Source organism: Colobus angolensis, unplaced genomic scaffold, assembly GCF_000951035.1.
Source record: "Colobus angolensis palliatus isolate OR3802 unplaced genomic scaffold, Cang.pa_1.0 Scaffold160, whole genome shotgun sequence".
Taxonomy (NCBI): Eukaryota; Metazoa; Chordata; class Mammalia; order Primates; family Cercopithecidae; genus Colobus; species Colobus angolensis.
Window position 1 is genome coordinate 6644710 of NW_012114711.1, and position 14340 is coordinate 6659049.

Sequence of the window (14340 nt, forward strand, 5' to 3'; positions counted from 1 at the left end):
ATTGCTAGTAAGATCTGGGAATAAAGAAAAATGTTGGCTCTGGTTTGAATCACAGTAGACTTCTGACTCCATTCAAATCTTTTTAATGAATGCATTTAGGATAATCCCTTTAATTCTTCCCTCAGTACTTCTCCAATCAGGGAACACATGGAACTCCCATTAACTATCCTGAACAGTCGTTCATGCCCAGATACAGGGAAATCAGCCCGGAAGCACTGACAACAGTTTGCACAAAGTGGCATAAGACAGTGTGACTCATGCATAGCAGGCACATTTGGAATGCAGAAAATCACAATGCATGTAGTCCTACAGTCACCAAGAATTCCTTATCATTTCTTAAGGCAAGCTTCTCTTGTCTTTTCTCAATTATGCTTCATGTGCACTTAACTCAAAATTTAATTGAATTGGTTGCTTCACAGATGGGATTAAAAGATGTTTTAATTTCTAAGCAGAGACAGAAGAATGACTGGTATTCATTCTCAAGTTAGAAGCCATTAGGAAGGAAGAGGTTTTAGGGGGTTTGAAAGAGTTTAACCACCTTTGAAGGGAAGTGGCATGTTTTCGGAGCATCTGGAGGATTTAGTTCTTAGTAAGGAGACAAGGAAGGGCAACTGGAGGTGGATTGTAGATCAAGTCTGTCTAGGGCTAAAGGAAGGTGAGGTACTTGTCCACCAGGGCTGCATCTCTCAGTACTGCTAGTAAGAGTTACAGGGCTATGAAAGGAAGAAGGTATCTTGGTGGGAGAAGGGAGGTGAAAGCCCAGTAGGAAAAAATGAGAAGCATCAGGCAGGACTGAGGAAACTGGCAAGAGATAAAGTCAGCTTGCTTCCTCCTGCATTGGGATCCCCTGGAATACAATTAATTATGTCTAAATTAATCCTTATACTAACTCAACACTAATCTCAACCCCAATCCCAACCCAAATACTAACTTAATGGAAGGTCAGTAATCTAGGGGGTTGATATAGTTTGAATATATGTCCCTGCCAAATCTCATGTTGAATTGTAATCCCCAAGGTTGGAAGTGGGGTCATGGGGCAGGTCCCTCATGGCTTAGTGCTGTCCTCATGACTGTGAGTTCCAGTGACATCTGGCTGTTTAAGTATGTGGCATCTCCCCACTACTCTCTTGCCCCTGCATTCCCCATGTGAACTGCTTGCTCCCACTTCATCTTCTACCATGAGGAAAAGCGCCCTGAGGCCTCCCCAGGAGCCAAGTGGATGCCAGCGCCATGCTTCCTGTACAGGCTGCAGAAATGTGAGCCAATAAAATGTCTTTATACATTACCCAGTCTCAGGTAATTCTTTATAGCAATGCAAGAATGGCCTAACACAGGGATGGAAATCCAGAAAGATCTTAAATAATTGTCCTAAAACGATATTTAAAGTGCTATCGGTCTATGAAATTATGTTGAAAAATGATTTTCATTGGGCTAAATGATCTCTAGGAGTTATTTAACTCTCATATCAGGTGAGAATTTTACAGGTGAAGAGTCTGAGGCTCAGAGAGGTTGCATAACATGGTGATCATAGGGCTTGCATGTAGGGGTGAGCTGGGCTAGGGACTGAGCTCACCGAGTCTAATTCCAGGGCAGCTGGTGAGGACATGACTGAAGGCCTGAAAGGTGCCCTCAGAAATGCAACTGTACACTGAGAACTTGCCAGTGTCCAAGTCCTGAGCTAAGAACTTCCTGCGCATGCTAGTTTAATTCTCATTACAATGTACTGTGAGTTGGTACTGTATTAGTCTCCTTTGACGGATGAGGCTAAATTACTTGCTCACGATCACTTCATTCATAATCAGGGTGGGGTCTGGCACACAAACTCAGCACTGGTTGACCCCAGAATTCCAATTACTCATCTACACACAAAAAAACTCTTTCATACTCTTGAAAAACCAGATGAGAACCACATGGACCAGATGGGAGGTGATGGATACCCATTTTATAGTCGCACTGGTTACATTGCAGGTAATCAATGAATATTTGATCCAAATGGGTCAAATCACAGGAAGAAAGACTTTGATTAGACATGAAGGTGAACATAAACCTGAATACTAGAACCAGTGGCCTGGGAAGTACTCTTCCAAAACAAGAATAATCACATCAGCAGGCATAAGGGTTTTGGTGATCAATATTATTAATTCATAACCCTGGCTGTATATTATTGGTAGGGTTAGGGACACTGCTATAGACTTAAGGTCTGTGTCCCTGAAAAATTCATATGATGAAATCTAACCCACATTGTGATGATTTCAGGAGTTGGGGCCTTTGGAAGATAATTAGATCACAAATGCAACAGCCTCATCAATGGAATTAGTGATATTATAAAACAGATCCAGAGAGCTTTCTTGCCCCTTCTACTATGTGAGGTCACAAGAAGATTCCATCTATGAACAGGAAAGTAGACCCTCACTAGAATGTGGTCGCACTGGCACCCTGATCTCAGACTTCCTGCCTCCAGAACTATGAAAAATACATTTATATTGTTTATAAGACACTCCACAAATGGTGTTCCATTATAGCAGCCTGAACCTACTAAGGCAGGCACTTAAAAAAAAATAAAGTGACTCACCCAGAACTAGTTAAATGAGAGTCTCTGAGGATGAGGTCTGGATGAGGAACATTTAGAAAAAAAATCTCCTCTGGTGACATTAACTTGCAACCTAAGGTCCTTTCAACCTTTTGGTGCCTTGAACACTCTTTGAAACATCTTAATTGTCCTGATTGTTTTTCGTTGCTAGATATCTCTCCCCTGCATCTGAAACTAAAGAATACTAAGCTATACCACAAGCCTGTTTGCTTCTAACACATACACTGAAGACTGAAGTTAACAAAACGCCAGTTCTCAAATTCTAGCAAGTCCTAGACTCACCTTGAGGGCTCCTTAAAGACAGATTGTGGTGTTCCCCCCTACACCCAATGTCTGATTCAGTAGGTATAGGGAAGGGCCTGAGAATCTTCGTTTCTCGCAAGTTCCAGGTGATGTTGATGCTGCTGGCCCAGGGACCACACCTTGAGAATCACTTTCACAGAAGGCTTGAAGGGACAGGGATAAGAAAGAATAAAGTTGTTTTCTGTTATACTCTATGAATCTAACTTATTCAAAGTAAAGTTTACAGCTAGTGCTGAAATTCCTGGGTCAGGGGAATCATTGACTGCTATCTTCTCATTTAATCCCAATTTCTCTAGTCACTGCCATTTCAGCCTCCTGCCTTTCAGAAGTTTAGCCAGTTAGGCGCCAAAATTATAGGTCTTGATTTCCTGATTTGCCATAGACAGGTTTAGTTTGGCATCCTAGAGAAGTTGAAAATTTAGCCAAAATCGATCAGATTCTTTCATTTTCCAAAATCACTTGACAAAGTCCTCACTCTCAGGACTGGCTAGCCGGGAGTGGTGGCTGAGAATTGTTGAATCTCAGATACACTGTATTACAGGCAAGGTAAGTTGTGTCTGTGTCAAGAAACTGAATAGTAGGGTGAGGAGGAAGCAAAGCCAACCCTGATCTGAGGTGCCATTAGAAAATTTTCAAAAAACCATCAAGGCTGGACTTAAGGGGTGGCACAGTAGAGCCCTCTACCATCTGGTCATGCAAAGCCAGGAAGACCTGTGGGGCGGTGGGAGCGTCGGCTGCTTGTGTTAAGTGACTCTGTTTGCTCTAGGTATTTGTTTCACGTCACACCCCTGGACAGTCTTCTTTAACTTAAAAGATCCACCATGGCTCCTGACTAGCTTCTCTTAGAATCCTCTGATAGGAGTGAGAGTTAAAAGATGATGTTCTTTCCTTAGTGAAGTGAGTGTAAGCATTTAACTCCCAAAGTGAACAAAAAAATGAAATATTACCAACACCCCCAAAACCCACTTCTATCTCTTCCCAGAGACTATCCTTATCCACAGGGTAAGCTTACCCTGACTTCTAATGTTATAGATTGGTTTGCCTAAGCTGCAACTTTATATAACTAGAAATATGCAGTAATTCAATTACGCCTTGCTCGACTTAATATTATGTTCATGAGATTTATTCATAAAAGTATCAGGAGCTTGTTTTCATTGTTCCATAGTATTTCAATATATGTATTTATTTATCCATCCAATGTTTGAAAGACAATTGAGGCTGGGCTCGGCGGCTCACGCCTATAATCCCTGCACTTTGGGAGGCTGAGGCAAGTGGATCACCTGAAGTCAGGAGTTTGAGACCAGTCTGGCCAACATGATGAAAGCCTGTCTCTACTACAAATAAAAAGAATTAGCTGGATGTGGTGGTGCGCACCTATAATCTCAGCCACTCAGGAGGCTGAGGCAGGAGAATCGTTTGAACCTGGGAGGTGGAGGTTGCAGTGAGCCGAAATCATGCCACTATACTCCAGCCTGGGCAACAAGATCAAAACTCTGAAAAAAAAAAAAAAAAAGAAAGAGAGAGAGAAAGAAAGAGAGAGAGAAAGAAAGAAAAGAAAGGAAAGACAGGGAAAGAAAGAAAAAGAAAAGAAAGGAAGGAAGAAAGGAAGGAAGGAAGGAAGGAAGAAAGGAAGGAAGGAAGGAAGGAAGAAAGGAAGGAAGGAAGGAAGTTAGGCAGTTGCTAGTTTGGGGCTCTCAGTAGTAACACAGTTTTAATTATTCCTGTGCGAGCACTTCGGTGACCATTGCAGGCAGTTGTGTTGAGTGTATACTTAGGAGTAGAACTGCTGGGCCATGGGACACGCTTATGTTCAGCTTTAAAAGACACTACCAGACAATGTTGCCAGAGTGTATCAGTATGTGCTTCCAGATGTAGTACATGAGAGTTCCAGTTATTTCATGTTCATGCTAACACCTGGCAGAGCGGTACTCTCTTATCTATACATTCCAAGACCCCTAGTAGATGCCTAGAACCACAGATAGGACCAAATCCTATTTATACTATTTTTTGTCCACACATACATACCTATGATAAAGTTCAATTTATAAATTAGGCAGAGTAAGAGATTAACAACAATAACTAATAAAATAGAACAATTATAACAATATGCTGTAATAAAAGTTTGCGTAAATGTGGTCCCCCTTTCTCAAAATGTTTTACTGTATGTAATATTTTTGAGCTGATGTTGACTGCAGATAACTAAAATCATGGAAAGTGAAACCAGGGATAAGGGACTACTGTGTTTTGTTTTGTTTTTTATTTAAACCATGCTGGTGTGTGTGTAATAGTATCTCATTGTGATTTTAATTTGCATTTCCCTGATGACTAATGATGTTGAACACCTTGTCATATATATATATATATATATTTTTTTTTTTTTGAGGCGGAGTCTCGCTCTGCCGCCCGGACTGGAGTGCAGTGGCCAGATCTCGGCTCACTGCAAGCTCCGCCTCCCAGGTTCCCGCCATTCTCCTGCCTCAGCCTCCCGAGTAGCTGGGACTACAGGCGCCCGCCACGTCGCCCGGCTAGTTTTTTGTATTTTTTAGTAGAGACGGGGTTTCACCGTGTTAGCCAGGATGGTCTCGATCTCCTGACCTCGTGATCCGCCCGTCTCGGCCTCCCAAAGTGCTGGGATTACAGGCTTGAGCCACCGCGCCCGGCCTACCTTGTCATATATTTATTGCCATTTGACGATCTCTCTTTGATACATCTGTTTCAATTTTTTTTTTTCCTCATTTTTCAGTTGGGTTGTCTGGCTTTTTCTGATTGATTTGTAGGAATTCTTTATGTATTCTGAATTTGAACTCATTTTCATATATATATGATATACACAGCACAGAAGATTATATATAAACATTGTGGCTTGCCCTTGCACTATCTTCATGGTGTCTTTTCATGAATGGTAAATATGCTTTTAAAGGATGTTTCCTCCCAAGCAGTCTCTCTTCTACAATTCTGGCAAACACAGAGAAAAAATTATTTGAACAAACGGAATAGTATGACTTTTTTATTTATTTATTTTTTTGAGACAGAATTTTGCTCTGTCATCCAGGCTGGAGTGCAGTGGCGTGATTTTGGCTCATTGCAATCTCTGCCTCCCAGATTCAAGTGATTCTCCTGCCTCAGCCTCCCGAGTAGCTGGGATCACAGGCGCATGCCATCACGCCTGGCTCACTTTTTTGTACTTTTGGTAGAGACAGGGTTTCGCTATATTGGCCAGGCTGGTCTCAAACTCCTGACCTCATATAATCCACCCGCCTTGACCACCCAAAGTGCTGGGATTATAGGCGTGAGCCACCATGCCCTACCTCTGGTATGATTTTTGACAGTTTGAGTAGTAGTGAAATTAAAACCCTTTAATTGTCTGATGACCATGACCATATTTTTCTTCATTAAGTTATATGCTTGGGCCCCTGGGTACTCATTCTATATATACTACGTGCCCATCACAACCTCTCAAAAATGTTCAACTGTCAGTTGACTTTGGTAATATATCAAATACAAAATGACTTCTAGTTATTATTCAATCACCCCCATCTCACCAGTTCACACAGGGGACTACGGGAGGACTAGAAAAAGGAGAATGTTCGAATATAAACAAAGTGACTTCAAAAGATAACTGGGAAAGCAGAAAAGGGAGGCGAGGTTTTATTCAGCTGAAAATTAGACTTTGAATGAAGTCTTTTGAGAATGTTGGTTAAGTATCCTCAGAGGCCAGTTTCTTTTGCACATTTACACAGAAGACAATTTACATAAGTAGAAGCTTGGTATCAGAAGTAACCATAGAAACCTTGCCCTTCCATCGTATCGAGGGCATGTATTTGTTCTCCATTTAGTGCAATCTCCCTACACACTAGATATGTGAAGCTTTACATGTTGATGTATCATTTAATAAATGGATCAGAGTTGGAGGAAATGCTGGAGGAATTCTAAAGACGACTGGGAGAAGGCAGTGGAAGGAGATTGTTAAAATGAAGAAAACAAATCCTTAGGGGTTTTAGTGGAAATTGGACCTGCCTAGGAAGTTACAGACCTAGTCTGTGATGGCTAAGGTGTACAATTTTTACTACCTAGAATTATGTAAACTCGGACTGAAAGGAAAAATGTTACAAAGTAAGGGGTTTACCCCATAGCTGTATTATAATTAGTCTCTTAAAAATCCAATAAAGTGTGCTCTACTCTAGTCCTTGGGATCCTCTCTCTGGGAAACATGTGACATATCAATCACATCAGGTATGTGCAGGTCTGAGGCTGACTTCTCCATGGCTTGTTGACTGAGAGCAAAGGTGATTCATGGAATTGAGTGACCCTTTGGGTCCACTGCAACTCCCTGTCCTGGGACCCTCCTAATTAGACTGCTTCTAGATTTTTCTGGGTTCCATTAGCTATAAACTTAAACCCAAAGTACATATTGATGGCATTAAAAAATTCATCCTGTTGTTCAAATGATTAAAATTAGTATCAGCAACATCATTCTTCATTATTTAAGGCATTTATTTCCCTACTCTGAGTGCCTCCTCTGAGGTGATTTTTTTGCAGTGCTTACTCCATCTCACTGAGTCTCTGAGGGAAAGGAAAACCAAATATCAATGCAGTCCAGCTGACCTGATAGGCCAATGCTTTGATTTGAAATGTGTTGAAATAACAAGGACAGAAGAGCAGAACATTATCATATTTCACTTAGGCATTCCATCAACAAATATTCAACATAGCCAGGCAATGCATTTATAACCTTGTGGAGAAAACACTTAGATGATGTCATCAATAAATGAAGCCATGGAGCATATTTTCATTGCAGAAATTCTGTGTCTGGGATTAATGGGCCCATGACTTGTAGCCAAGTGGAGGATTCTGAAGACCAGCCTTCTGACATAGAAAACAGTCGTTTTTATACAAATGCTGTCACAAAATGCTCACTCATTCTAATAAGGAATGAATATGGATTTCCTAGTGTAAAATAGTATCTCGGTAAAAGACACCTTGAATATCAATTTTCAGAAAAGAAAGGGGAAAATTGCCTAATAAATAAAATTCCCCAGTCACTATAATCATTTAATATCTTTTATGCCAACTTATATCAAGGTTTATATACTCCTTTGAAAAATAAAATCTGTCTCCATGCACTGAATTGCTTAAAACATTGACCTTTCTGTTCTGTAAACATTCTCTGCAGTTGAAAACATATCCTGAATTTGCAAATATGGCTTGTGGCAACTTTGTGATGTTGCTTATTAGAAATGCTTGTTGCTTTTGTGATTATTGTACAAGGAAATTGGGTTTCTAGCTAACATTTCTCCCTAATAGACGCCTACAGTAAAGCTTCAATTGTGAATACTTTCCTTACAATTTTTCATGTATAATTTTGCAGTAAATTTTATTTGTGGGTAATGGAACTGCTTCTCTCAGAGAAAATTTGCTGATTATACACATTCTTTCCACCTTCCCTTCCTATAAAAGGGAGGATAAATGTAAATGAATCATCTTAAATGTAATATGTACTATATATGTATATATTTTTAAATTATGTTTGTATTACTTTGGCCATTTTAGAAAAGCATATCAAAGGAACAAGAATTTGAGTTTTGTGCAGAAAATTACTTGATGAACAGTGTTATCTAATTTGATTCCTCAAACATTGTAGTGATTCTGATGAATACCAATCAAATGCAAAGCAAAACCAGTTCAGAAAATACCAAGCACAGAAGTTTTGACTTGCTATAGAATATTAGAATATTAAATAGTATTAATTTTAAGATCAGAAGTTTATGGCTTGTTCACATAATAGTGCTGTGCATATAAGAGGTGTTTAATAAGCATCTCTTGGCAGACTGATGAGTGGTAGGATTCCGTTGGTTAAAAATGAGGTGAGATGAATTATTGACAATAGCTTACATGTTGAAGCAAACCGGGTGTTCACTGGCAGATGAATGAATGGGCAAAATGTGGTATACATATATAATAGAATATTATTCAGCCTTAAGAAGTAAGAGAATACTGACACATGCTACAACAGTGATGAACTTTGAAGATATTGTGTTAAGTGAAATAAGCTTATCACAAAAAGAAAAATACTGTATGATACCACTTACATGACATACTTAAAGTACTCAAAATTATAGAGAAAGTAGGATAGTGGTTGCTAGGGGCTGGAGGTAGGAAGAAATGGGGAATTATTGTTTAATGGGTATAGAGTTTCAGTTTTTAAAATTTTAAAAAATAATTCCCATTGTCTGTCAGATCAGTTTTGCGGGATGAAGAATTCTGGAGATGAATGGTGGTGATGATTGCATGAAAATATGAATGTATTTAAAGCCACTGAACTATAGTCTTAAAAATGGTTAAGATAGGACATTTTATGTAATGTGTATTTTACCACAATTAAAAAATCAGAAAAAGATACTCATGGCCATAGTATGATGTGATAACAATATATTAAAGAATTTACTCAGATATTCCTGTAAAAAAGTTAGGATGGTACATTTTATGTTATGTGTATTTTACCACAATAAAAAAATTGAAAAAAAATGAGGTGGGCTGAGAATCTTGACTTACTGAATTTTCCAATAAAGAACAGAACCATTTGCCTCATTATAGTTTTCTATATCCCTTTGCTTCGTGACTTTAAATACTATTCCTGTGTACAATTTTCCCATTTTATCTCCAGGTCTGACTTCTGTTATGAGCTCCCAGGCCAGTATGTCTCACTATCTGCTGCAGATGTCCACATGGATGCCTCACAGGCAGCTCATAGTTAACCCGAATCACATGTTTCTACTTCTCATTTTCAATCTATTCCTCCTCCAATCATTCCTGTCTCCGTAAAAGGCACTTCAATCAACTCAGTTGCTCAAGAGAGAAACCTGGGTGTCACCCGGAGTTCCTCCTCCTGTCTTATGTCCCACACCCAGAGCACCAGCTAGTCCTGTTGACTCCACCTCTAACTTGCGCCCTAAACCTGCTCCCTTCTCTCCCTCTCCTCTGCCCAGCCTAAGCTGCCATGCCATCATCCTTTGTCTGGACAAGTGAAAAGCTCTCTTAACTGCTTTCCTGATTCCTCCGTTGCTCACTGTAGCCCATTTTCCAAAGAGAACCCCACGAGTTTGTCATGCAAATAACTGAGATACACTCCCTATGTAAAATGTGTTCATGTTTTCCCACCATACTCGGGTTAAAATCTAAACTCTTTCTTGTGGCCTAGAAAACCTGTATGAGACTCACCCTCTCTTCTCCCCTCTACCCCTTGCTCCTCCTGCTCCAACCACACGGGCCTTCATTCAGTGATTTCCATTTGCCACCCTCTTTCCTCCTTAGAGTCTTCATTCATGCCATTCCTCCTGCCTGGAGTGTTCTTCCCCTGCTTTTTGGCAGGCTGCTAACTTTCATGATTCAGGTCTCAGCTTACATGTTAGCCCTTCAGACCCTCCTCAGCAACCCTGTCCAAAATATTTCAACTTGTTGTTTTTCAGCAAGTTGCTAAAATATTTCAACTCATTGGACTCTTCCTTTTATATAATTTTCACAACTTATAATTATATATATGCATATATTTATATATATAATTTCTGTACATATATCAATATGTATATTATACTTTGTATTTTATGGTATTATTTTTAATGTGTGTCCCATTAGACTGTACACTTTATAAAAACAGGGCCTGTATTACATTCACTTCTGTTTCCTAAACTGTTAGTGCCATGGTCAGCACGTAGTAGAAACCATTTGCAGAACAAATAAAGGAATGAACGGATTGCATCTACATGTAATTCAAGAATAAAACCCTGGGTCTTTTCATCAAGTCAAACTTAAGAGTCGACTGCATTTGGTAAAGGATGTGAAAACCCTTTGTAAGGTTTTGTACAAATGTGAGGCGGGATGATTTTCATTTCCTACTGATAGCATGGCTGATTTAGAATCACAACATTACATACTTTTATAGCTGAAAAAATTCTTTACATATAATCTTGCTCGACCTTCTCATTTTAGACAAAAAACTGCCCAACTCACTAATTCAGATAACCCACCTCCCATCATTCATATGACTGACACCACCTGTTTCTTTCTTGTCTTGCCTGTAAATCTACACTTCAATTTTTTTAAAAAATAGAGACAGGTCTTGCCATGTTGCCCAGGCTGGTCATAAGCTCCTGGGCTCCAGCAATCCACCTGCCTTGGCCTCCCAAAATGCTGGAATTACAGGTGTGAGCCACCATGCCTGGACTATACTTTTTGGCTCCAGGTGTGGGTGGAATACTCTAAAATCCTATAAAACTCATTCATGAGAACAATTACATGATGTTTATATTTTGTTCTTAATTACAAAGGTTTATGCCATTGCACATTGCTCTTTCATCTCAGGAGTAGAGACTTGAAACAGATTATCAAGAGATCACCTCTCCAACTTTCTTCCTCCTGAATAATTGGACAGCACAAGCATAAAAGCTTCAGAAATCCCTTCATTTCTCCCCATGTCTCAATAGTATTTTAGATTGTTAGAATGGATGGGGAGAACATAAAAACAAAGGAACATTTTTATCTCCTTTTCTTTTATGCCAGCACTATTGATCTGCTATTCAGGAATATGGTTATGTTTTCAACTTAGCAGAAAATGAGAGCTTCATAGCAGTTACATGCTATGTCTTTTCAAATATCAAAATGTACAGATTGCAAAAACGCAGCTCCTGTGAGGTCCTTTGTGTCTGAATTTAATATTTTACAAATAGAAGCATCAAGGTAGGAGGACTATTCTGATGTCAATGTAACTTCTGCAAGAGTTGTAAATGTGTATAGGTGTAACTACTTTGCTAAAAGTACTGACACTTACTGCAATTTCACTGATCTTTGTTTAAAGGATTAAAACAAACTTAAAACCTATGTGGTACCTTCCTGAAATGGCTTTTGCTTTATTCTTTCATTCTCAAGAAGCCTGTTCTGTGCTTTCTCTGTGCATTGTATGAAGTATAAACTTCAATGTCAAAAGCAACATGGATACTGTTCTGAAAGGGGTTGCAGTATTTTGTTGGAGACAGCTAAGTTAATCAATTGCTGTGATATAGTATGGTAAGAACAGAGTGCTATAAAAGTCCAGAAATGGAGTGGGCAAATCCATTTCTCAGACTCAGGGGCTAGAAAAGGCTCCCTGGAAGTTTCTAGACTGTGGAGACCGAGAAAGGCATTTTAAGCAAAGGAAAGCCTCTACAAAAGCAGAGAGGGAAGAGAAGATGACAGAAAAGAGGGAAGGGAAAACAATTTAGCTCATACCATGGGGCTTTAAAAGAAATAAACGTGCTCTTCTTATCAAGTCTGCACTGGTCAGCCTGGCTATATGGAAGCCCACTGCTAAATTTAACCTCTTAATATTGGTAATAAGAAATGGCTAACTTAGGCTGCATTAATTTGTCTGGGAAACTATATGAATAGTTTTGGTGAGTGGGGCAGGAAACAGACCTGCACAAGACTCAAGGGATTTCTGAGGACAGAGTACTAATTTTTTGGGATCTTCTGTCTTTTAAATGGCATTTTCCATTTCCTAAATTTTTCACACTGTGAAATAAAGTCCTATGTACTCTTTTATTTTGAGCAGTTTATTAAACTGCTCAAACAGATTCCAAAGGGAGCAGCTTTGGAATCTGACCTTTTTTATTAGTCATAATTCTTCACGTTTGCAGCTCTATATCCACTAAGAAGGGCACTGACTTCTGTGAACCAGACACAGTCTCAGTAACAAATCCTGGTATCTTCCTGCTTTCATCTACCTCATGGGTTTAAAATGACTCTCGGCAACATTTGACAGATATGAATTATACTGTGCTCTGGTACACAAGCATAAATAAAATGCTGGAGATGGAGGAATAATTGCAAGTCTCATATACGCATTTATCTTTGTGTGAAGCCTAGTGACTCTGTACTATGTCAGAAAGATAATAAAAAAAGCAGATAGCCTGAATTATGAGCATCTAGGTTTGTCTATTGAAAACAACCCAGTTATTGAAAATAACACTGCTCATAATACCCACACAGTATGTTGGCTCTCTGGGACAAATGGCAGGATTTAAACCAGAAAGCAGAATTTGCATTGGTAGGTTGACATTTCCTGACATTAAACCTCTTCCGTGTTTATTTGATAACTTGGTTAAAATTATAAGATTGGAGTGGTTAGGTACACACACACACAAACACACTTTTTTTTTTTTTTCCTCATGAGAACAGTCATAACATTTAACTTTGGACTTCAGAATCTGTGACGGTTAATTTGAGCATCAACTTGAGTGAATTGAAGGATGCTAAGTATTGTTCCTGGGTATGTCTATGAGGGTGTTGTCAAAGGAGATTAACACGTGAGTCAGTGGACTGGGAGAGCCAGACTCACCCTAAACCTGGGTGGGCACCATCTAATTAGCTGCCAGTGTGGCTGGAATAAAGCAGGCAGGAGAAGATGGAAGAGCAGACTTGCTGAGTCTTCTAGCCTCCGTCTTTCTCCCATGCTAAATGCTTCCTGCCCTCGAACATCAGACTCCAAGTTCTTCAGCTTTTGGACTCCTGGACTTACACCAGTGTTTTGCCAGAGGCTCCTGCGCCTTTGGCCATAAACTGAAGGCTGCACTGTTGGCTTCCCTACTTTTGAGCTTTGGGACTCCAACTGATTCACCACCGGCTTCCTTGCTCTTGAACTTGCAGACAGCCTATCGTGGGACTTTACCCTGTGACTGTGTAAGTCAATTCTCCTAATAAACTCCCCTTCATATATACGTATACCCTATGAGTCTGTCCCTCCAAAGAACCTTGACTAATAGAAAATCAAATTTGTCAAAGGCTCTCTAAGCCTTCTCAAAAACTTCCATCCCCTTTCTGTATGGGGGTCTAATGACGACTGACCTGAGTGACACTGCCATAGTCATATTCAGATTCAAGACAAAGAAAAGTGGGAGTTACCCTCGAACTTCCTACCCACAAACGAACATTCTAGCCCCACAGGGAAATATTCTAAATTGTGACATGGAATGAGGGGGCAGGACCTTTCCTTCCTTCTTTTTTCCACTGATTCAAGGTGACTCAGAATGGCCTTTCTGTGTAACCAGTTATTAGTCTCATAAACATATAGTTTATTAAAACATCTGAACTTTACAAAGTTTAAATCGGTAAAGAAGATAACTTTTATTGTGGAATATATGGAGGAAAACAGAAAAACCTAGGTAAAAATTTATTTTATCTTTCTCACAAATCTTTTAATTGTTATTATTTAGAGTTACAGTTTTTAATGAAATGTCCCCTTTTAATTGCGACTTTTTTTGAGACAGGGCCTTGATCTGTCACCCAGGTTGGAGTGCAATGGTATGATCATAGCTCCCTGTAGCCTCAGCCTCCCGGGCTCAAGCGGTCCTCCTACCTCAGCCTCATGAGTAAGCTAGGATTACAGGCACATGTTACCATGCCCAGATAATTTTAAA

General features: G+C 39.6%; 1 long non-coding RNA gene across 1 annotated transcript in view; it reads right to left on the reverse strand.

Annotated features, from left to right (window-relative positions):
- Nucleotides 1-14340, reverse strand: part of LOC105508375 — a 78705-nt gene that overhangs the window by 19506 nt on the left and 44859 nt on the right. The window contains exon 2 of the long non-coding RNA XR_001001252.1: nt 2873-3036. This is a non-coding gene — a long non-coding RNA (uncharacterized LOC105508375). The remainder of the gene's footprint in view (nt 1-2872; nt 3037-14340) is intronic.